This window comes from Ambystoma mexicanum, chromosome 6q (assembly GCF_040938575.1).
Source record: "Ambystoma mexicanum isolate Mex_15411 chromosome 6q, UKY_AmexF1_1, whole genome shotgun sequence".
Taxonomy (NCBI): domain Eukaryota; kingdom Metazoa; phylum Chordata; class Amphibia; order Caudata; family Ambystomatidae; genus Ambystoma; species Ambystoma mexicanum.
In genome coordinates this window covers 372975511-373001076 of record NC_090937.1, presented here as the reverse complement: position 1 = coordinate 373001076, position 25566 = coordinate 372975511, and the positions used below count along the sequence as shown (strand labels likewise).

The 25566-nt window shown below is 44.2% G+C and overlaps 1 long non-coding RNA gene across 1 annotated transcript; it reads right to left on the bottom strand.

Moving 5' to 3' along the window:
* Positions 1-10619: 10619 nt before the first annotated feature.
* LOC138515516 (uncharacterized) lies at positions 10620-11744 on the bottom strand. Its single transcript, XR_011282041.1, has 3 exons — positions 11643-11744; positions 11459-11540; positions 10620-11097 (listed from the first exon to the last, which is right to left on the bottom strand). It is a non-coding gene; the product is annotated as an uncharacterized lncRNA (long non-coding RNA).
* Between the last annotated feature and the right edge of the window lie 13822 nt (positions 11745-25566).

Here is a 25566-nt window from a genome sequence, read left to right as displayed (position 1 = left end):
TTAACGTTGGTGCTATGCCCTGATGAAGGCCCATTTACAGTGAATTGAGTGGATTTCCTTTATAGTGAGCTGAAACACATAGTGTCAACATTGCTTTTATACCTGTTTAGTGACTTTTCATCCATAGGTGGATAGAGATGAGTACCCCGAGGGTAACCTGGGCCCTTACCCCATGAATGCGGTGTAAGGTAAGACCCAAAAATCAATAATGAAAATAATCTGAATGAGTCAATAAAGTGCACAAAAGCAAGAAAAACAAAAATGTGTTACTCGCAACCCGCCGCCAGGAACAAATTGAAAAACATTCAGCGATCAATACAAAATAGAGGAGTTTTCTAATAGAAAGTGGAGTGTGATCATAAAGAATGTTTCATAATTCTATGACAATGTAATTCACTGATGGGTAAATCATGGTTGCTCTGTAGCTGAATCTATACAATGCCCTATTGGCCTACCCTTTCCTTCGTGATCAATCTGTTAGTTACATCATAATAATGACATCACTGTGGTACCATCTAATTTATCAGGCTTACTATTGGGAAGTCAAGGTTTAATACTGTTGCATTCATTCCTTTTAATTGGTGGAGCTCCTTTGGCCATCCTGGGGTGGGCCACTATATTCATTGTTGACCAATGAAATTCTGAGGTGTGAACAGTGTGGCAACAATTGCATTTTTCACATCCTATTCTCATGAGAATTAAATCTTGGTACCATTTTACCATTCTCACCCTTTAGGCTGCATCAACTGGCCGCATATTATTGTGACTTCTGATTGGAAACATGTAACTTCTCTCATTCCTTTCTCATGTGCATGACCTCATGTGATGTGCTTCAAAGCCTGTTATTCTGGCCTGGACACTTGTTGAGATTATGTGTGTTTTACGTCTATATGAACGTGTGATATGGTACATAAAATCAGTCCTATAATTCATTCATGGGCCCTAATCGATGCACAACTTTTATTGCAACTTTGGTGTTGCGCTATGGCTATTGAACCTTTGCATTTTGAGTTCTTCCTGGGCTGGAAGCTGACTTTTCATTCTATGTGTTTCCATTCTTGGGTGGATATTTTCCTACGGGGGCAATGTGACCCTTCTGTCTAAATTACTTTGTCCTGCGCATGTCTCTGCACATAGTCTTCTTCTCACCAGAGCTATGACCTTGTTTTTGTTAGTTGTAAGATCGTGGGCAGAACTTCCCTTATATCTTTCAATTGCTGGATGTGTGGGACTGGATGTGTGGCACCGGATTGAGCTTTCTCCTTCACAGCCAATCCTTATGCAGCATTCTACCCCTTCCCTTCGCAGACCCTGCTTCCTGTAGCAACATCTGATTAGGTCATGTTTCCTTATACTTTGGGAAAGAGCTTCACCTACTACTCCAAACCAATCAATGCACGGCTTTACACGGTGCTCAAGGCTGCTGACCTTGCCAATGAGTTCCTCTTGAAATGTCTTTAACTGACTGCCTTCTGTTGTGTAAAACTATCTCTAATGTTCTGAGGCCTGTTATTAGAATGGCCTATGTGCTACCTCCAATCTTGAGACCTACTAAGTGTCTGGTACCTGCAAATCATTAATATTTGTGTGTATATGTGTGTATATATATTGTGTGTTACATGCTCTATTTCTTAGGGCCTCATTATGACCCAGGCGCTAATGGGTTAACGATGCCGTAAAAGGCTGCAGCGCCGTTAACCTATTAGCGCCTAATTACGATGTCCCTTTGCGGGACCCGACCTTAACGGCTGGTGTGCCCCCATGGGGCAAAAATGGGAATGGGCAAGGGCCATGGAGGAAGGGGGAATTACCGCCCCGCCAACCTTGTAATGGGGTGGTAATTCCACCTTTCTCCATGGCGGAGTCGGTAACTTACCGGCATGGACCATGGTGCTAATAGCACCATTGTCTTCCGCCAAGGTCGTAATTTGGCCCTTAGTGTTGCTACTACACACTCTTAACTACCTGATGCGTTTCTCTGGTCTTCTAGTCTGTGCTGACGTGTTTGTATGTGTTTAGTTAGGGCTAACTTCTGTCCATATGTTACTCTGTCATTACCATTCCTCTCATGGATTAGCCTACCTTTAAATGCATCTATCTATACATATGCTTTTTGTTGGCTGCTATCTCTCTCCTGCCACAAAGAGAACTATCCCTAGTATTGATGTGTTATGTTCATGCTTGCTTTATCTAATGAATGCTTACTCTATCGCCTATCATGCTCCCTGCCACTTGGGCCTACTCACTTGCCCCAATCTCAGTGTGCATGCCAAATTGACTCTTGGTGCATAATTGCTGGTTAATCATGTCTGCCATCTTTCTGCGCATCTAAATCTGCAATGCATATGTGTGTTGGTGTTCTCCATTTTATCTCTCAGTGAAGAGATATAGTGGGAATGACAGGGTAATCTGCTTGCGGCCTGGACCTTTGGCCTTTGATGTGTGTTCTGACTTGTGTTTCATGGGTTTTCTTAGTTTGTGTTTCCTCTCACATGTGGCATGTAGGACGTTCATCCAAACATTAAGCCAGACTAACATATAAGCTTGACGGTTGATTTCTAATAGACAGTAATTTGTTTACCAGATATGAGAAGTATTTACATCAAGATATTTGGCTATATTGTCCATGCATGTTGCATGTATGAGTTTGTAATAATGCACTGTGAAACATGTACACTATTCTTTGACTGAAAATAGACTATTGCACTTTAAACAATTGCTTTAACGAAATGAATTTATGTCGAGATAATATGTAATGTTGTTTTTAATTGACATTTTTGCCATTAAATAAATGTTTCCTTGTTTTCCCCAAAAAGTACTGTTCTGGGGAATAAATTTAACCAATAAGTGTTCTGGCCTGATTAAGCTCATTATGCAAGTAATTATGGGACACTGATACACATACGTGTCTGACAGGGCAAGGTTGCCTACCCTACAGTTTATTTAAGGCAATAACAGACATGGGGTGGAAGTCTCTCCAAAGGCTACAATAGCCACACTGTTTTATGGCGGCACCTGGGAATTTGGGGCTTTACCTGGCATATGATTACTAGACCTGACATGTTTGCTTGTTTGTCTGTTTACTTATTTTTTAATGCGCACCAAACCCGGAGGTGGGAGGGCGCAGCAGTAAGAAAGTGCAAGGCTTACAAGTTACACATTTGTACACGTTACAGAATAGTGCACAGAAATACAAATACATTTACAATAAACATTGACATTGCAATAATATTACAGGGTGATGTAGCAAAGCTCATATGCAATTCAACCATACAGGAAATATACAAACTATACAGGAAATATACAATTGAGGTAGCTTCGACTAGTGGTTTAAAGCAGCGTTGGTGCTAGGTGTGGAGATGTCTAGGGATCATTTGCATTGATGTAGTTAATGTAGTTCTTTCTAAGGAGTAGGTAGGGTTGGTCTACTCTCAACTTATAGGGCAAGGCGTTCCACAGTTTAGCAGCCTTCACAGGGAAGCTATTGCCTCCAATCTTAGTCTGAATTTTGGTACTACAAGGCAGTTGGTGTTAGCCGTTCTTGTCGGTCTGGTGGAGGTTCTTCTAGTTAATTTATCCATGAGGTAACTGTCACGACCCTCCCCCAAAACCCCCTCTGGCAAACCCATTGGCCAGGTGGAGTCAGGACTCGGGCCTCTAGAGCCTGGCATCCTCTTCAAAAGCCCTCATGGGGCCAGTCTTGGCACCTATGGCGCCCGGCTCATACACCATGAATAAACAATGTGCTTGGGAACTACTTTATTATTGTCAGCCAACATGGAGGCATCCACATAGCTTGGTTCCCAAGAACCAAGCTATGCGGTCTAGTGTTTTGGGTGTGGTAGCCTAGGGACTACTTTTGCTAGACTATTTTATTGGGGCTATTTAAACCACACCCGAGCAAGACAACACGCTTCGCTTTACTTTGCAGCTTGCAACGTGACGCTCACCATGTCCAGCTATTCCCTCGAACCTCCGAGAAGCAGAACCTGCAAGCAGACAAAAGGAACATCATTAGCAGCAGCATCTGACCGGCAGTCTTCATCTTCAAACACTTGCAGCTAGCGAGAACAGCTTCCTCGAATCTGCATGCCTCCTGGACAGAACGACCTGAAAGAGGAAGATAGAGACAACATTAAAGAAAGCAGTAGAGAAATTTACAAATTACGAACTGCTCAAAAGGCTTACCTGGCTAGTCGCCTCTCGGCTGGCACCACTCTGGACATTCCACTCACACTGAAGAACACCGCAACCTACAAGGAAGGAAAACACAGGTTAGCAAAGGCAAGACTTTGCAACGCTGCGCATAGGCCTTACTTACCGCATCATATCGCTGTTAATGCGGCAACATTTACCAGCGGGGCTCAACCAAGCCAGTTCGCCACGCTGAAGCTCTTCATACCTAAGGGAGAAAAAGAGACATTTTAAACAAAGAAAGGCATGCAGGATAGCAACAAAACTAAAAAACAGCAATAAGACCTACCTGAACAATATCAAACGGGCCGGTGTCAGTGAAGTAACTGGACCGCACTCGCCCATGAAAGACAACATGCCCCTGCAAAGAAGGCAGGACGGAGAACACGCCAAATTCTACCACAAGGCAGAACCTTCCCCACAGACCACATCAGGGCAAAGCTGAGAAGCATACCATTGAGTAACCCGGCTGGGTTGCATCCCTGTGGATACCAGGTGAACGTAACAGTAACTAAGGGCAGCATCATTAAGGGCTTTGTGAGTCAAGGAGATCATTTTTAACTGTATTTTATTGTCAGTGGAGAGCCATTTATGTTGGCGTCTAGTGGAAGAGATATATACTCTTTTATTTATGCCAAGCACAGCTCTTGGGGCATTATTTTGTAGGGTTTGTAATCTCTGTATGGTAGCTTTGCTAGCACCACTACAAAGGGCATTACAGTAATCGAGTCTGGATAGAATTAGAGCTCTAGCCAGAATCAAGCAACTGTCGTTAAAAAGGAAGGGCTTACCAGCTCTTATTAGCTTGCAGGTGTAGGCAGTGGTTGAGGCCAGAGATTTCACTTGTTTGTCAAAGGACATGGTGGAGCCCAGGTAAAAACCAAGGTTTTTACCTCCTTGGATACCTTGATGATGTTTCTGTCGATATTGAAGGAGGCATATTCCTGTCCTAGTTTGTTAATGTTAGAGTGCGTGTCCAGGATTATCAACTCTGTCTTATCATCATTCAGGCATAAACCATGTGTAGCCATCCATGCCTGAATGATGAGATATACCCTATTCACCAACTCCAGATCCCTACTATGATCCCCAGAAAGTGGGAGGAGAATCTGTGTATCATTTGCATAGTTAGTGTACGTGATACCCAGAAGGTCCAAATCATCAAACAAGGGTTTGGTGAAAATGTTATATAGAGTCGGGGAGACACAGGAGCCCTGAGGAACACCGCACAGAATAGGTGTGGGATCCACTGCTGCCAAAGGGGAGAAGACTCTCATGGTTCTCTCCCTCAGGAAGGATTCAGTCTATCTGATGGCCTCAGAAGAGAAGTGAGCTGCTGAGTTCAGGTGTTTACAGAGGAGATCAAATGAAGCTGAAAGATCAAGTAAGAGGTCAAGTGCTGTCTTCCCTTTATCTCTCAGCTCGTCAATATGTGTTTTTAAGCCAATTAAGGTAGTTTCCATCCCATGTAGTGGATGGAAGCCAGGATGTCTAGCTCCCAGATGCTTATGTAGTTCAAGGTGTCTTTGAATCTGGGTATACGCTACTTTGTCCAATATGTTAAGTAAAAATGGTACCGTAGTAATGGGGAGGTAGTTAGTAGGGATGAGAGGATCTAATGTCTGCTTTTTGAGGAGTGGGAGCACCCAGGATTGTTTTAGATTGGCTGGGATAAAACCAGAAGAGAAAGAGGTGTTTTATTAGTTTGGCAGGTGGGTGTATCACTAGATGGTGAGATTTTGGATAGGTGCTGTGAGTTCAGAGCATATTTTTTTGCTGTATTTTATTTTGGAATGTGTCTATTTTATTTGCTAACGCATGTTGGATGTCCGCACACCAGGTCTTGTCCTTAGTGCATATATTAGGTGTGACAATTGGTGTCTCTAATTCCTTCAGTATGGAGAAGAGTTCTTTCATGCTCGAATTAGAATTGGCAATGCGTTCATTGTAGGAATTTCGTTTGGCTAGGCAAATTTCGTTTTTATAGTGCGAGGAGATGGAAGTTAAGTTAACTTTGTTCTCAATGGAAAGACATTGTCTCCAGGCGGTAGCACATTTTCTTTTCATGGGTTGTAGGTGCTTTAATTCTGGCATAAACCATTTGTTTAGGTGGGCTTTAGGTTTACTTGTTCTAAGTTTAAGTGGGGTTATTTTATCCATTGTAGCAAGCATGATTTTATTGTATTCATGGACCAATGTACTAGGGTCCAGGTTATCTGGCAGTGCATTTAGGGTTGGGAGGATAGCAGGGATCACTTTGTCCGCTATAATGTTCTTTTTATTTCTGGTTAAACAGGGTGGCGCCATTGGTGGGGCCATAGGAGTGTGTCTAGTAGTTGCTGAGTTAAAAGACACACGTGAATGGTCTGCCAAGATTGAGTCAGGATGGAGGAAATGGTTACTGTGCAGTTGTGATCAGCTACAAAGTCTAATATTCTTCTCTTCATATGGGTAGGATTGTTGACTTTTTGAAGCAATCCTAGTGCGTTAATAGTGTTGGCTATGTCTGAAGCATGCTTGTCCGCTGGATCGTTATAACCTAGATTGAAATCCCCTAGAAGCAGTACTTGAGAAGGCGTTTTCACGTTATTGGATAAAATATTGTGCAAGTCCTCCTCAAAAGTCCCAAGAGGACCAGGTGGTCTATATATTAGATGAGTAGTGAGTGTTTGGGAATTGTTTATCGGGAGTTTAGCTGAGAGGATTCCACATGATTGCAAGGTTTGAGTCTTAGAGATAGGCCTATTCTAGATATAATGGTGATTCCACCGCCTGGGGTACCATCTCGGTCTTGCCTGGATATTGTGGTACTGTCAGGGATAGCTAGCGTGAGCAACGGTCCTGCGACATTATGTAACCAGGTCTCTGTTATCGCAAGGAAGTCCAAATTGCCTTCTGTAATTAAGGCGGCAATGTCTAGAGCATGGGCAACAAGCAATCTCACGTTGAGGAGTGCCCATTTAAAGGAGTGAGCCTCCGTAGCAGCCTTAACCTGACCAGGGATGGATGTTTTTGTGACCGTGGGCTTGGACTTATGTCTTAAAGATTGGAAGGCACTCGGGGCAGGAGCTGGTAGGGAGGAAGGTCTATTAGTCTGGTTAGGTTTCATATTCTGTTGGCAATTTGTTTTCACGTTGGTAGGTGGTAGTGATCTTGTAAGTGGCTCATGCAATTTAGAGAACCTGGCCCTAAGTTTGGAGTTTCTGTTGGTCGTGGTACAAGGAAGAGAGGCACAAGCATCTGGCCCTATAGCACAGTGATGTTTCGAGCGGATGGTACCAAAGTCATTGGTGACTGTATTTGCCATTATACAGTAAATAGTAATAGAGCTTAGCATTTTAGCAGCTAGGTTAGGTAGGTTGAGTTGTAATTGAGACAGTGGGCAATGCAAAGGCAAGTGTTTGCGGGCTCTGAGAGAGGAGAGTGAAGCCAACATGGTGTAATAGTAGGGTACACCGAGACAAATCGTAGGTAGGAGCAGTAGAATAGGCAACACTTATTTACTTGTGTATACAAGTACGAGGTTTGAATGCAGCGCGCACATGCTGTTATAGTTTAGTGAAGAACCTAGATACAAAGACCATGTATGGGCGAAAATCGGCAATTCACAATAATTAAAGAGCCTACATGTGCAGCAATAATTGGTATAAGTTGGCAATAAATGTCCATAGAAGGCTAAAGTAGCATATGCATGCCAGTGTCCCTGGTTTATGTTGGTTCTACTGTGTCTACCCATGTTATAACATGACCCCCTTAATGGCATGATTAGGCAGTTCCATTGTTAAAATGTGGTTAGTTTGTAAAAAAAAGTCTTATGTCTGCTTTAGTAGCAGTTTGGTATTTTATGGCGTGTAAGCTGTTATGTGTTTTTATACCCATCCCTCAATTCAGGTGCTAACACCAAGGTTACATGTCATGTGATGTCAACAAGGTCAAAGGTCATATGACATCACTTCCTGTGATGAAATTGGGCGTGTCATGTCACGTCCGCTACCCCAGGCATTTTGGTGAATGTACGTCCCTGCCCATGAGAGACTCCATTTGGGTTTTAGAATGAGTGACTTTCACTCTGTCCATAATATGAAGGATAAGGTGCCACATTGTGTGTATAGAGACTACACATGTTTTGAATATTTGTAAATGTAAAGACTGGTGTTCCTGTCACCGTGAAGACTGTGGATGGACCAGGGCCATAGTATTTTCAAAGCAACCACAGATATTAAGCATTCATAGCATTATGCAAGACATCAGGAAGACCTGACCGTTTGACGTTACTACCTTCATTGTGCCCAGTGAGAGCTGTAAATTGCAGCTGCATATGTCACAGTGATGGTCTTCACCCTTTGTTCCCACTGCCTCTTAAGGACTGCAGTAAAGTCAGAATACATGCCTGTTGCAGAAACATGATGGGGTGTAGAGAGGCACGTCAGCCCTCAACCCTGCTTGGTTTGGCCACTGTCTACAAGAGAAGCCCCTGATCCAAAGAGAGTATACCATCACAGAGGAAAAGGTAAATATGAAAAACATGTTTGTCTGCATGCATGATATTAAAGGGGGGGGGTGGGGTGTGTGTGTGTGTGTGTGTGTGTGTGTGTGTGTGTGTGTGTGTGTGTGTGTGTGTGTGTGTGTGTGTGTGTGTGTGTGTGTGTGTGTGTGTGTGTGTGTGTGTGTGTGTGTGTGTGTGTGTGTGTAAGAGTTTAAATGAGAGTTTGTGCATGTGTGTGAGAGTTGGAGTACGTGTGTGTTTGTGTCTGATTGACTGAGTAAGGGAGGGAGTGATTGTGCATGTGTTTGTGTCTAAACCTATGTTTGTGCATTTGTATCTCTGTGTCTAGGTTTATGAGAAATAGGACCTGTCAGTGTATATTGGCAAATATTGGAATAACCAGCATGAAATTGTTTTATAGACCTAAAAACAAGCTCTGACAGCATTGTACCTGACTCCTTGTGGAGTAGCATGGACTCCCTTCCCTTTATATACTAAAAGCATTTCTTGGAGCAATAATCGTTCAATACACCACCCGTACATTGGTAGGAAAAATTGAGTTTGGACGCAAGACAAGCAAACCATTCCTTGCAGAGAAAGGTGTCAGCAGGGATACTATTTAATCTCACTTTATTACTGGTAGGGAATCATCACAAGTTTGATGGTAACTCAGCGTTCAATCTGCTGAGATAGCACCAAAAGGAATTACTGCTAGTGCCACTTGGTCCGACATTATTACCGATGGATAGCAAATGGTGGTAGGAGGTCTTAGTTCCCATTAATTGGAGTCCACAGGACTCAATAGGGGATTTTGTCAGAATTACCATCAACGGTAATTCCACCAGTGGTCATAATGCTGAAATTGCCATATTGTGGAGAAAAGGTGGCATATTTACCACTCTTAGCTGGATGTGAATCCTCCACCTCTCCGACAGACTCGTAGTTGGACGGAGCATAATGCAGTAGTAAAGAACTTACTGCTGGATTTACTGCACCAGCCAATTTATAATGAGGCCCATTGTGTTAGAGGTTATTGACTTGTTGGCTGCTGCCCCAAAATGTGGTAGCAGCCATCATAGAACTCTTTCCTCCAACTATGCAGCACTGATATTTCAAAGACCCTGGCGACTACAAAAACAATTAGATACATTCAATATCCTTGTAGGGCAAAGGGGCTGATAATCAGTATCCTGAAAACAAAATTAAGGCTTTTTTTAAGAGAAGGAATGGATCAAGGAATGTAACAATTTGTCCTGGGGCTCAGGGTGTCCACAAATGACACAGTGGGGTGATGGGAAACATTTCTAAGTGCTGTGTAGATAGAGAAATGGTCCCCTTACTTGAGAAGCATCATCCCCAATTTAAATGATTTATGCATCAGAGATATTGAACTTAAACCACCTTCCTTCAAACATCTATTCACCCTCCCGAGGTTGGCTTTAATTATTGCAGTTTTGAGTTGGGGCAATTTAGGATAGAATGTGGAGCCAAGCTTGGACCAATGTTCCACTAGTTATGAGTTTGGTACACCCAGAGCTTGTCAGTCTACAAGGAAGTACAGTATGGGCCCCTGCCGGCTCTTGTGTGACCCTAGTTACACAGCATTAAGCAGATGGCCACACTTTTACAAAGGGAAGAGCTCTGGGCAAAGGTGGCATAGTCACTACAATTAAATATGCAGCTAACAAATCAGTTTTAGAATGGGTGCAACATGACACATTCTTCAGTTGATCAGGTAGCACCTTGGTACCTGGTCACGCTCAGTGTAAAAAGTAGTTTTAGCATGGGAGGAGTTTTTGAAAGGCGGGACTCCCTCACTCCTGCGCACCTATTTAGTCAGTTGTTGACTATGTTGAACATGCTAACACTGAAAAGAGCAGGGTAACTCTAGCCTCCGGACCAGAGTATTATAATAACATCAGGAAACAGAAAAGATATGTCCAGAGCAAAGTATATTTAGAAAAAATGTATCCAAATTTATTAAAGAAGATACAAAAATTGAAAACTGGTGAATAAATCACACAAAATTATTGTACACTAATCATTTTAACATAACAAAACAGCAGCAACAATATGCCGAAAATCGGCTAAAACTTCATCACTCATAATCAACATACCCAGTTCATTCATACGCACACAACTCATCATACCGTGGCACTCATCCAAAGAACTAAAAAACACCAAAAAACATGCTAAAAACCAATGGGGAAGAGGAATTCATAACTAATCCCCATAATAACACACATTATTGCGGTGTTTTACAAACAATAGAAATAATTCACAACCAATCTATTGTCAGGGTGGATAGAAAAAACAGATGCAAAGATCACATCCCTGTAAAAAATTTTCTCTCGACCGGTTTCGACGTGTAGTAATGGTTAACTGAACGTCTTCTTCAGGAGGTGGATGTTACCATTCTGCAAAACAAATACGCAAAAGGGACTATAAGCTACTACATGAAAAGGTCTTTGCCGACTGCTTATAACATACAATTAAAAAAGAGAAACAGGACTGCTGGCTAGCAGCCTGAATTATTCAAAACAATTTAGGAACCGCGTATACCATAATACAAATAAGCATACACGGCCCCCGCTACAACAGCTGTGTAAACCAGAGCAAAAGGGTAAGTGACTCCCAAAAGAGAACCGTGCAAGATGAGAGGGAACCTTCAGGACCATGGTGAATCGGCAACAAGAATGTGTATATATAATATAATAATATATATCTGAATCTCACTGGCAATATCTGTGTCTAAAAAAGGACTAATAGTGGACTAACCTGATGAAAACCTTACTACTGCAACAATCTATGCAGTGTAGTGTGGCCAGTCACACGAAACAATTCAGGACTGAAACATAACCTGAAACAAGAAACAAGACCAGAATGCACTAGGTCAGGTGAATGAAAAACCTAAATTCAAAGTAGAGTGTCTATAACTGAGGCAAAAGTACTAATATCTCACCTGAAGGGCGCCCCATGCAGTTTAAGATGATCCAGCAATACATGTATTTGAAAAGTGAAGAGGCAGCGCCACTTAGCCTTAGCCTTCAACGCCGTCTGCAAATCACTGCAAAAAATGGCACAAGAGCTCCATTACAATGCTAAATGGCAAGCAGTTCCTAAATTGTTTTGAATAATTCAGGCTGCTAGCCAGCAGTCCTGTTTCTCTTTTTTAATTGTATGTTATAAGCAGTCGGCAAAGACCTTTTCATGTAGTAGCTTATAGTCCCTTTTGCGTATTTGTTTTGCAGAATGGTAACATCCACCTCCTGAAGAAGACGTTCAGTTAACCATTACTACACGTCGAAACCGGTCGAGAGAAAAAATTTTACAGGGATGTGATCTTTGCATCTGTTTTTTCTATCCACCCTGACAATAGATTGGTTGTGAATTATTTCTATTGTTTGTAAAACACCGCAATAATGTGTGTTATTATGGGGATTAGTTATGAATTCCTCTTCCCCATTGGTTTTTAGCATGTTTTTTGGTGTTTTTTAGTTCTTTGGATGAGTGCCACGGTATGATGAGTTGTGTGCGTATGAATGAACTGGGTATGTTGATTATGAGTGATGAAGTTTTAGCCGATTTTCGGCATATTGTTGCTGCTGTTTTGTTATGTTAAAATGATTAGTGTACAATAATTTTGTGTGATTTATTCACCAGTTTTCAATTTTTGTATCTTCTTTAATAAATTTGGATACATTTTTTCTAAATATACTTTGCTCTGGACATATCTTTTCTGTTTCTTGATATGTTGAACATGCTGCCTGCGTCCTAGTTTGTCAAGGAACCAACTCCGGGTTCCTGGTTGTTTGGAAAGTTTGTGGGATTTTGGCAAACACTGGACTAGTGAGGCGCTGGTAGGATTTGATAAGCCACTAGCAGTTGAAAAACAGCTTACACAAATAATTGATTGGTCAAGTTTTTAGTGTTTTCATGGTGATTGTCACCCATGAGATCGTTTTATTTGTAACCAGATGTTACGTTTACATAGCCGACGCGCTTTTCAACCTGAGGCTTTTTCAAGACTAAATGAGTTGAGGGTGAGCATCCGGGTGAAGTGTGCTGGCCCTCCCAATTAGGGTGCCAGTGGACGGGTTAGTCGTTTCCGGTGGACTCCACCTGCAGCAGCACAGCCGAACCCGGCACCAGAAACGACCAGGAAGTGAAATGAAGGAAGATCTGGACCACTTATTTATTTATCTACTTATATATTTGTTTATTTATTTATTTTGACATTGTTAAGCACATTGAGACCTGGGGCATCAAGGCGCTTCACAGCTGGAAGGTCTAAATGACTCAAGTCCCACTTGATGAATATTGGGATGAGAACCTTCAGTGAGGCTTTGGAATATTGTAGGTCGACACAGTGAAAGTTACTTTGTTAACATATATTCATGATTTGACATGTGTATGTCCAAGAAATACAATAGGACAAGTACAGGATTGTTCTTCCTTCTAAGGTTCTATCTGGTAGCCACTCTTGTGTTTATATATATAGGAAGATTTGAGATTTTGAAGAATGTATTGGCATGAAATTAATTGTATATTTCTTTTTAAATGGATTTCTATTACCAATGTATTTGTAATTGTCACTGTAATGTGTTTATACTTTTTCATAGGCATATAACGACATAAACTACAGTTTGATTAAAACATGTTTGAAAGTAGAAATACTGGTATATTTTGCGCACAGCCGGGCTATACAATTTTGTACTGTGGCATGCCCCCATTCATTGGGCACAGGCAACATAAACATGTTCTTACATTGGCAGTACTCACATATTACCACAGGCAGCATGTACAATGGCATGATTGTATATATTGAGAACAGGCATCAGGAAATTGTTCTTACATTGGCAATGCCGGGATATATTAGTCACAGCCAGCATGTTCGCTTTTTTACAGTGACATGCCGACATATATTGGGCAGTGGCAGTGTGAACATGTTCTTATCCCCATAATAAAGGAAACGATGCAGCACAGGCGCATGCTCACACGCACTGCGTGTAAAAACGGTGATGCCAATGGACAGTGGCATCATGGAAAGATGTTCACTCGGCAATGCTGGTGGATGCTGCCCAGTCAGGCCTCGTGGTTTTTCTTTGGCGACTTCCAACATTTACACAAATTGCCAAATGCTTCTCTTTTCTTTTAATGGCTTGGCGTCTGTTGGAGTTGCTCATGTGTTTGCCCACAGAACGTATTGTAAATCCAATGTCCTATTTTAACCAATTCTTTTAAAATTGTTGTCTGTGAACTGCACCATATCAACCCATTATTTCAAATATTTCCTCAGGTTGGAGAACCCCACCCCCTGCCACCCGCAGGTTTTTAAGACATTTTCGCTGTCGTAATTATCATTTGTATTATAATATAATAATATATAATAAATAATGTTCGCTCTACTCTATGCTCCAGGTTATTGGGGGATAACATCTTTTGCCCTTCACTAACACGCCAACCACCTTCTACTGTCTAGTGGAGACTGCGGTTAGCTGCGTCGATTCCTAGGGTGTGGTGCAAATATCCATTTGCTTTTCGCTCTTGAACATACAAGCAGTGGTGGCTGGTGAATTTGAAAGGTGGTGGGGCGTACATTTCTGCAGGCGAATTTGTGAGCGAGCGCAGTGACCAAGCCCAACCCACATCAAGGGTGGTGCGGGGGTGGGGGGGAACTACCCCCCGCGAACATTTTGGAAAAATGGCTTCCAAAATTCGCAATATACTGTCCAAACCCACATAAATATGACATAAAAAGCATTAGTTTACCATTCATGGTGTGAAAGTTAAAGCCACAATGATATTATTTGGGCAACATGTTGCCATAGGGATTTACATGCTGTCAAGTGGCTTTATTTTTATGCAATTCGTTTTTTGTACGTAAACTGTATAAGACATTTTTTACCGTAGACCAGAAGGTTGGATGCAGCCAGAGTACCGATGCCGCATAGGCCACACTTAAAAGAAACTGATATCCAAGTGTGTTTAGAAATGCCAGGCCACTCTCTACCAAAGACACCCTGGGGCTGATTAACAAAGGCTGGTTACAATGGGATTTTCCCATTGAAAAAAACGCAGTGTAAATCGGGCACTCTAAATGCGGCTCGCTGTGAATATAGGAAACCCACGGTTTTTTTTTGTTTTTTTTTGGTTTGCTAGGTTGCTAAAATGAGTACAATCTTCTTCCATAATACAGTAAGATGAACCATGCAATCTGCATGGCAACCCTTCATGAACAATGTCCAGAGCTCATTGCCAGATATAGAAGCATCCAAACCAGCTGATCTCATTCAGGCGTCTATTAGGCTCGTCAAGGAGGTGCAAGCAACCAAAAGATGTTTCGCGGACTCCAGTTCCTCGACCCCACACAGTCTATAATTTCTAAGATGTCTAGAGATGTGTTGCGGTGCCCCAGGTATTTCCAATTGACCCAACTCCATAAAACCTGAGTAACAACCACTGCTTGCCCAGCCGTGTGATCCTGGACAAACCACTTTATTTCCCTGTGTTTCGGGTCTGTGCCTGCCAAAAATGGGGCAATATAAAAACAGGTAACACGCCGGAAAGAATCACAATATAAGCTGAACATTTGTTTATTTGTAGTCTTTTTCTTTAATCGTTGAAACCATCATTATTTGCCAAACAATTGTGAGAGGTTCTCTGTCACTATTCAGCGCTGTATAAAAGTGGACATTTCTTTAATGTTTAGCGATGTGACCAACAACCCGATCTGTGGATAAACCGTCCTTTACATTGTCACAAATACATAACATTTCTTTTGCATTTGAAATGTTGAAACACACAGTTTGGTGGTAGACTGGTACTGCGTTGCACGGTGTGATGCTGCCGTCTCCTGTCCATCTCTGCACCGTTGCATCCAGTAGAGAAACTGAGGCAGGGCCTTCAGCGGGTCAGGCAGGAAAACATGATCTGGCACTGATTCTTACGTTGCATTGTGGGGCCTGTAGTTCTACATTTAAAAGTGCAACGTCAAGAGCACAAGTGCACGATTTCAAGGAATGTATAGAAGAATGGGTTGTCTGTTGACGTAGGAAATGGGATAGCTTGACAACTAGACCAATGAAAGCAGTGCTGGGTGACACCAGACAGTTTAAGTGCTCAGGCGGTTGTGCAGGACTCTGCTATCCGAGTGGGACTATAGAAAGCAAAAGCCTTATGTATAGGCATGGCATTGGAAGCCCACGCACCTGGTTCCTGTAACCGAACCCCTTCATGCCCACAAACCAAGGGCCCCCCTTTTCAATCTGTGCATTTTCCTGGCTAATGTAAACATTTCAAACCATGGCTAGCTCCCCTCTGAAGTAGCTCTGATCTCTAGCAATCCTTTTGGCATTGTGCCCTCTGAATCGTGCCCAGTGGCACGCTACTCCAGCCAGGCGAACCTACCAGAGCTGCACACGAAGCTACACACGAGGCCTATCGAATCCAGGACTGAACACACAGTCCCCAGATGAGGCCTCATCCATTAAACAAGTCAGGAATGGGTGAAAGGCTCGGCAGGGAACAAACTGATTGTTGTGGCACTGTACCCCAATGTCCTCAGTCTCGTCACACTGTGACGCCTGGCTCACTCCTCTGGATACAGTTCTGTACGAAAGGGGTGATGAAGCAAAGAAGCAGGCGCTTCTCTGAGGGTATTTGCACGCCTGGTCTTGTGGGCTCCCTGTCAGGATGGAAAATGGGGATAAAGGCCATGGGGCGAGGCAGGTGTGGGAATTACCAGGGGTTTAGTAGTGGGACTCTGGCTGCATCCAAAAGCACCAGTTCCTTTTTTCCATATCCATCTCTGCTTAGGACCCAGTCACCGGGCATTGTCACACTAATGACACTAATACAACACGTGTGACAAGGCCCAGCCGGGGGAAATATTGGATCTCATGATCAAGCCGCCATCATTCTGCAGGCCAGCGGCTGAAAACTGTTGGCACACATAGTTGAACACAGTGCCTTTGACTGTGAGTGGGTGGCCCTGGGCCTACGGCTGCTTAAAGTTGCTAATATCCCACCTTTGGAAAGGCTTACAGAGGAACATATAGGAGTTAATTTAAGCAGCCCTAGGACCTACAAGAGCCACGTGAACAAGCAAAATCCCCCAGCTTGGCACCTGCAGAGGCACTGCGGTACAGTGCCAAGCTGGAGGGGTTTGCTTGGTCACCGAACGTAGCTGTGGTCCGCCACCGACGTGAGTGACTGATCCCCCAGCTTGGCACCTGCAGAGGCACTGTGGTACAATGCCAAGCTGGAGGGGTTTTCTTGGTCACGGAACGTAGCTCTGACCCGCCACCGACGTGAGTGACTGTCAGATTATCCAATCCACTCCACTCAAGACTAACTCGATTAATTTCCGATCAAGAGTAGGAAATAATTGGGTAGTACTGGCCACTCAGAGTGACCAGTGCCACCCAACTATTTGGCCTGCCTTCCCTTCATCTGAAACTAATCAATCAAGTTAGTCTGGAATGTAGTAGAATAGCTCAGGCTCTCGCCGAAGTGATAGTAGAACCTAGGTGAGAGCCAGTGCTAGTAGCACTTGGATGAGACCCTGAGCCGAGCATCGATGCAGGGATCGCGGGCCGCCTGGCCTGACTTGGCCTACCCAGCATAGACTGCATCTCGTCAACTGAACTAGGCCCTGCATTCCACAGGGCAGGGCTCCAGGACGGCCCTGGAGCCCTGTCCTGGGGAACGAAGGCCAGCCGCAGGCAGCAGGCCTACACAACAAGTTACAGTTCTTAATTACCAGCATAGTTGGCACTTGGCAGCAACAGTTAGATACCATGCATGTGCCGGGCCCTGGCCTCTGCTGTTCTCTCTGGGCAGCTTGCTGCAGTCCACTCTGAGGACAGCACAAAGAGAAATGAAAAGAAGGAAGGTGGCACGCACCACACCCGTGCGCCCAAGACCCCACCCACACTCAAATGTCATTGGCTGGCAAACAGCCAATGACATTCATTAAACATTGTTGTTGCTGGGAGCCTACTCTAAAATGGTAAGACATAGATGCAGGTGCGCTGTTTGTGCACAGATCAATACTGGCGGGCCACCTCTTTGGTTCCCCACCAGCATCTTAAATTCAATGGGGTTACGTAAAGTGCACAGAGCTACGAGCTCCACGCACTTTTACAGTAGAAAAGAGGCGTAAAAAGGTACACGCCCGTGTGGCAGCCAGCACACAACATTGCACAGAGCAGACAAGCAGCAGATAATTATTGATTTCAATATTTAATGATTATGTACTACACTGCCAAGCATGGGTGTAATTTTAGGTGGAGACAGGGGTGATTGTCCCCCTCAACTTTCATGGCACACCATTTTGTCCTCATTCATTTGGCTGGGGCACCTTTTCTTCAGATGTCATGTGCCCCCCAACATTTTCAGCAAAGTTACTCCACTGCTGCCACGCGCAGCCACCATGCTAATGATGCAGAAGGGAATCTGTTCACACTACCTAGGTGGGGGCGATCCCGCCCTATGAAAGCAGACGCCACAGCTTAGGAAGGTTTGCAAAGATCCTCCTGTTTTTTTAAACTCTCTGATTGACTGATAGGAGGTAGTGGTGGCATCCGTGTTTTGAATGGGTGGGTCAACTTTTGTGAAGGCAAGAGACCCATGAATAATTTCCAGGCGAATGCGTTCCTCTTCTTAAATTGCAGGTTGCACCAGGATAAGATACATTCACCCTGATTCACAGAGCAGTGCAAAGTGTATTTTTGCAGTGCGAAGTGACTTGTGCTCTGTTTATCAGGTTGTTTGTTGGCAGTGTAAAGTCACTTTGAACCAGTGCAAAGTCACTTTGTAGCGGGCTAAAAAGCACATGAATCAGGGCCATAGAGTACAACCACTAGACACGCCATGGCATCCCAGTCACCAACTTACTCGCTTACAACATCCACTCAGGCCGCCCTCTCAAAACTCCACTCTGCATCCTGCACCCATGTCACTCGCTCTCATTCTCACCCATTCACAGAATACACCCTCTCCTCCCTTCACACAAATGTCCACAAACAGAATCCAACGAAATCACGCAATTACTTCGTACAAACCTGAAAACACCTGTTTTTAGTATTTTCCTTGTCCAGCTTGTCTCGGGGAGGATAGATCAGGGGCAGCGTACACGCCTTGAAAGCAAGACGGGTCCGCACTTAGAAACCTCTGGGTGTTACTAGTGTTATAAATAACCTATCATATCATAGCTAGAAAAACATGGATTCGAATAGGCAGCGCATTCCCATCAGGGGCAAGCGGGACACTGATAGCGTTCATGTCTTCCTTTGTCGGTTGCATTAAGGTACTTTTCCATCATAATAAAAATATACACAACGGGGCATTTTAAATGAGCTTCAGCTAACTGCTTTCGAGCAGAAACTGCGCATTACTATAATGAGCATCAACATATACCCTGAATGTTATTTATTTAATTATTCAACGAATACGTGTTGTGCACAACCCGCATTTCCAGTAATGATGCTGTTTGCCTGCGATAAATGTGTTTATTAATAGAAAAACAGCAGATGTAGTGCTTTGCCTATTTCCCTAACAGCTTCTAATCCAAACAGAGACATTAACATGAGTTTCGGAAATTCTGTGATGCGTCCTGGAAGTAAAAATTGATAACAAAATCAAGGAATATATAAATGTGGACATCTGGCTGTGCCAGACAAGCAGTCTTTTGAAAGTTGCCCTTGCCTTGCATCAAACATCCTAGATTTTCAGAAGCTGACAGTTTCATCACAAAGACATATTTGTAACAGAGAAAAAAAAATAACGTTTGTTATGAACGATATGTACTTTAAGGCACATAAAAGTGAAGTCAGCTGTATGGGAGTCATAGTAATACACTCGGAGAGCTGTACGTTGAGGAACCCCGAACACGAGCTATATTATTTCAACATTAATGGAGTCAACACTGTGTCCTGGGGCACTGGATTGTATTCAATCTATAGCTGTTTTACAATATTTGAAATCAAAGGTATGCAAATAATGCTATCACTGTACCTGACGTATGATCTCTCTCTCGCTCTCTCTCTGTCTCTCTGTCTCTGGCTCTCTCTCTCCCTCTCTCTGTCTTTCTCCGCCTCTCTCTCTCTCTCTGTCTCATTGCTGATGATGGCATACAGATAGCAAACACAGAGATGACTTGAAGGACAGAGGGTGCTCTGCATTCTTTGGTTACATGCAGAATGAGAGTAGCAAAGAGTGGAATTTTCAGAGGGGGGCAATTCTGATATTTTGAGACACACATTGTTTTAGCTTGTGTCATGCAGCAATGTTGTCATCGCACAGAGTGAAAAATTGAACGAATTGAATAGTACTATCACTGCAAACTGGCTCTCTTTAAAATGTTACAATGCTCATTTATAATGACCAATATATTGCTTCATAATAAGAGTGGTGCACTGTTCTTACTCACCACAAACACATGCATCAAAATCTATAATAACTTATACTGAACTCCTGTTACACTCGTTTGAAATGCCCCTTTAGGAATGGCGACAGTAGCACCAATGAGGGTTCCTTTCTGCTTTGTGAGAACACTAGATCCGACGCGTATGGACATAACGCAATAGAATCAGCACATGGGATATCCCAGTAACATGGGTCGAACGATACGAGAGTAGACTTTCAGGAAGATATTAAATATTGCCCAGATTTGAAAAAGGCACATGCGCCGAAACACATGCCATTGTAAGGGCAGAGCCACAAGGGCTGAACAATTGTTTGAAGTAATTAAAAAGATGACACTTTCAAATTAAACTTGACGCCTCTTTTAAGAGTATGTAATCAAATGCTTTGCATAAAACCCATGAGCATTTGGTGAACAAAAGAATGGCAACTGATCTTTGCATTTGACAAAAATGACTGTGAAGTTTGGGTTCTATGTTTAAATCGCTAAGTGACTAAAGAACACTGGATTTGGTTCTTATTTCATTTTTCACGTAACTCCTGCATCTCCACCTCCACTGTCTCCAATCCTCCAGATTTACCTGCTCGCTCACAGCACTCTTCTTCCCTTCCGACCAACACACTTTATTTTTAGAAGCCGACACATTACTTTTCAGCACACCAATAGGTGTTGATGACATACTGAATGGGCATATTTCTCCCTTCTTGGCACACGCTAAATGCATGCCTTTAGAATGGTTATGAAATAAAGGAATAAAGGACATTCGTTTTTCATACTGACATGTGTTTTCCAGAGATGTCATAAGTGATACCATTAATGAAGTCATAATGTGCACCTGGCCCGTAATCGTCATACATTCCTCTTGGTATCTGTGTGCTCATGATAAAGGCAATGATTTGCCTCAGCACCCACAGCACTTAAGGCCTCTTGTATCTTGTTTATCCATGTGACACTTCTTAATGAGAGGTATGCAGTGAAAAATCGATTTTTTCGTAAATCACTCAGCTGTTCAGCTCCTTCAGGTTTATCACTGGCCCCACTTTCTCTTGTCTGTGAACTAACAACATGTTGCTCATAAAAAGGGGACCCTTTACCCCGCAGCACTAAGGCATCCTTCACTCAGATCTCTGCCAGCTCGTCACCTTGGAGGGTTTGCTCCTCCTGTGAGGTACGGATGTTGCAAGACCAAGCTCTCTTCACTGGGGCCTGCAGGAATTCTAGGTGAAAACCTCAGGCAGTCTGGAGAACCCATGCATTGCTCGAGAGAGTGTGCCAATTTAGCCAAAACTGCAGCGTGCTCCCCCCTGCATGACATTCTCGCACCTGATGTAGCTCCTTGCGATCTGTCCGCCCCTCAGCAGCCTCTGAAGTTCCTTCCTCTGGATGGGAAGAACAAGTCTTGCTGCCTTGATTCCCAGTATTGGGCTCTGCTGCCCTGGGGTCTCCTCGAAGAGAAGAAGTGACTGGCCAATTGACCCTGATAACGACCGGTCCCAGCAAACACTCTGGGAAAATCTTTTTCATGGAGGCTTGTGCTTTCTCTAGGGAGATGTAAGTGCCAATGAACCTCCCCACCTCCCTGCCGAATACCTCTGCAAACAGCAATCCTTATGCTGCTTCTCCTGCCTTATTGGAGGTGAGAAGGTGAGGAGGCGAGGAGGCAAGGTCATTGAGCTTCCTGTCGATCTTTAGGAGACCCTTGCACCTCTCCAAAGAGATCGCACAGTTTGCGTTGCCTAAATGTCATACCGCTCATTGTGCCCAGCTCGCTAACGTATCAGCGGTCACCTCTTCACCTGTGTCCTTGGTTTGTTCAGCCAGATCTTTGATATGAGCTGGTGAGGTCCAGAAGCTTCTCCTGTCAACTCTTCCAGTATTGATCCATACCTTTCCTTAGATCCTTCGAGGTCTTGGTCACAAATGTGATCATTTTGGCATCTAGCTCAGGGGCGTCAGCCACCTTGACTGCCAGGTCTGGGTGTGGGAATTCCACCCTCATTCACATCCTGGTGTCCTTATCTAAAGGCTTCCTTATTCTCTGTTGCATGCATTTAGCTGGCATTGGTGAGGGCTGCCAGCCTGAAGACTTTGGGTTTCTAATCCCCTCTGGATCGACCATATCCGACATGTCTTCATCAAGTCTTTCCAGGTGTTTCTCGTTCCTGGCCTTCTTACTGCTCACGGAAGCTGGTGTCTCCTCATTAGCCTTTTTGTCCTCCTCTTGAAAGGAAGCTGTAGCCTCTGGGGATTCTAAACCTGTATCCCCATCTGTGTTGCCCATATTGTCCTCCCCTGGGGTGGGGGTCAGGAGGATTGGAACTTCTCAGCTTTGAAGGAAAGCTTCTTTCATCTTCCCGAAGATGTCAGCAGCCTTTGGGGCATGATGTTGGACCACATGAATAGGACCTGGAAGAGCAAAAGAGAGCTTAATTTTCTGGTGCTTTTCTGGGTGCTCTTATTTCTCTTAGCCAAGGTAGACTCCATGGTGTCCAGAATTTCTTGCAGGGGGCTTCACCACTGCTGCCACCACTTCTACTAGTGAATTCCCAAGCACCTGTTTGCTCTCAGCTTTCTCCACCAGGTCCCATTCGTACTCTGAAATATTGAGGATTATAAATACCAGGTGCCTGGTGCCGAAGCCTGAACCCGGCAGGCTGAAGTGCACGTCTGCTGGGCAAACTGGCGGTCTGCTGGTGGCCCGTTAAGTACCTCCCTATGCCTACTGCCTTTGTCTGTATATCTATATAGGCAGTGGGAGGGGAGAGGATCAGCATGCTTTATGAGATAATGTTTTGATCTGTTGTGAGCTCACAGATGCTTCTGTATTCCAAGCCACAGATGGAGTGTTCTCCACTCCTTCCTCTTATTTGGGTTATTACCCAGAGATCCAATGTGTTTTTTGCAGTCGGCGCAGGCTGCTTCCTGTGTGCCAAACTGTGGGTTATAGATGCCGGTGCTGCGTTGTGTGCTTGATGCAGCGTCAGCAGATCCTCCTATCCAATGGAGGAGGCTCTGCTCCTCAGTCCTCAGAGCACCTTGACAGCCAAGAAGGTCCCCTGAGTGCTTGGAGTGCAGCACAGGAACCATTTGGTGCCCATAGAATAGTCGAAGAGATGGAGGTGTAATGCAAATGAGCTCAATGCTCACTCCAAGTACGTGCTGCTCACAAGCTGTGCTGAATTTTCTACTCAGACTAAAACTAATGCTCGCAGTGCTGTGTCTCACAGTTGCCATACGTATTCCTGCGATGTAATCACAGTTTACCCAAGATCTAGTCTAACAATGGCCCAAACAGAATTGACACGATTGAGAGATATATGCGAGCAGAGCTGCTCGCCTACACCGAGGGCAGAACAGACAAAAATTCCCCAGACACCCAACAGGTCAATGGAGGATGGTTGGAAAAAGGGAGAAATACTATTCCAAATTAACGACACCCCCATGAGAATAATAGAAATAGATCAAGTAGCTGGACAGGTGAGTATGGAAGATGAGAATGTAGCATCAGAGAGGGAAGAAGAATACTGGTGTAACATAGAAGAAGAAGAAGAAGAAGAAGAAGAAGAAGAAGAAGAAGAAGAAGAAGAAGAAGAAGAAGAAGAAGAAGAAGAAGAAGAAGAAGAAGAAGAAAGGAGACTGGAAAGGGCAACAGGTGGAGGGCCATTAGGAGGAGAACAATCCCCCATAGGGAGGGTAATGGAAGAGGAGTGGCAAGTGCGGTTGAGGACTAGAGCAGGAAGAATAGTGGTGTTAGGGAAGAAGGGAGCAAAGGTAAGCACGGGGAAAATAAGGAGCAAGTTACAGCTACCATTAATACACAGAGGGGCGGGAAGGCCCCATTATGTCCCATGGGCCCAAATGGACAAAGCAAACCTGCTAAAAACGTTACCCCCACTTTCGGGAGGGGCAAGTAAGTGGATATATGCATTTGAGAAAAATACACACCCGATCAGCAGTCCGTGATGCAATGTACAATGGGGGAGGGGGAGGATGCGACTGCTTACATTCTCCGGGTGCAGGATATGTGGAGAATGGAGACGGGCACGGCCTGGGATCAATCCACCTCCCTGTTTTACTTTATAATTAAAAGAGGACTACCGAAGGAGGTGCAGAAGGCCCTTGATAAAATAGCTGGGATAGAGTACAGAGTATTATAGTACACCGTGGTAAAAGGATCAATGAGAGGGACAAGGAAGTAGCCCAGAGAAGGTTGGCAGACAAAGCTGAATTAGTACAGATGAACCTTGTGAAGGTTGCAGCGGCAGTAGTAACCCTCCCCACAGATAGAAAAAGAGAGGAGTGGGAGGGGCCAGAATGGCAGCAAACTGGGCAGTAAATGGACAGGAGCTTTGGGCTGGCGAGGAACAATATGGAGGAACCCAATATCAGGGAAAAAATGGAAGAGGAGGAAGAGGTGGGTACAGGGTGTTCAGAGGGGGTGGGTATGGATATGGAGTACAGGGCCCTAGAGGCGGAGGACATGGGACGTGCTGGAAATGCGGGAGTTGGGGACATTTTGCAAGAGAGTGCCAAAGCCGTCCCATGGGTCCCTACCAAAATGAGCAACAATATGGTCACCCCCACCCAGGAAGCTGATACGGCTTGCCTATGGATGGCTTTGGGATGGAAGAGCAACACGACCCAAGGTATACACATGAACAGAGGGCACACCCTCAAAATGTCCAACAATACCCGCAATCACAGGAACATATGCCCCGGCATGAGGAAATCCCTTCGCCACCACAGCAAATGGCGCACCAACACACTCCAGAGGGACAGCAATGGTAGGAGATAATGTCTTCAATAATGGTGAGAGCATGAGATACTCAGCAGAGGACAGCCCCCAGAGAGCACTTATGTGTCCAGTACTTTCAAAGACCCTCAATGCAGCCGAGGAACCACTGGTGGGAGCGGAGATAGGAAACAAACAATTCATTTTCGTGGTGGAGTGGACAAATCGTGCCTAAAAGAAGGCTGGTTTCCATTGTCGAATCTTAAAATGGAGATGCAGGGATTCTCTGGGGCGGTAGTCGAGGTTCCGTACACAGAGGAATTGGATGTAATGGTAGGAGGGAAGACAGTGCGAGCACCTCTACTGTTTTACGAAGACTTGCCAATAAACTTATTAGGGAGGGACCTCCTTTGCAAGCTTAATATGACAATATTGTTTACAGAAAGAGGAATAGTGTGTTTGACACCAGCAGTATGTGCTATGTGTGCTATGTTAGTGATACACACACAGGCCACAGCACAGCAAGTGTGTGGGGTACAAGCTGACCCAGATATGTTCATACAGGGACTGAAAGTGTTGCCATGTGTTGTGTCCGAACTCACACACCACCAGTGGCGAGTGCCATCCGAATTTGTGTTCCACCCCGTGGCACCCCCAGAGGTGGTAGTGGGATCAGTGGTGTCCATAGACCTACACAGGGTGCAGGTGTCAACCCAATGAATCACT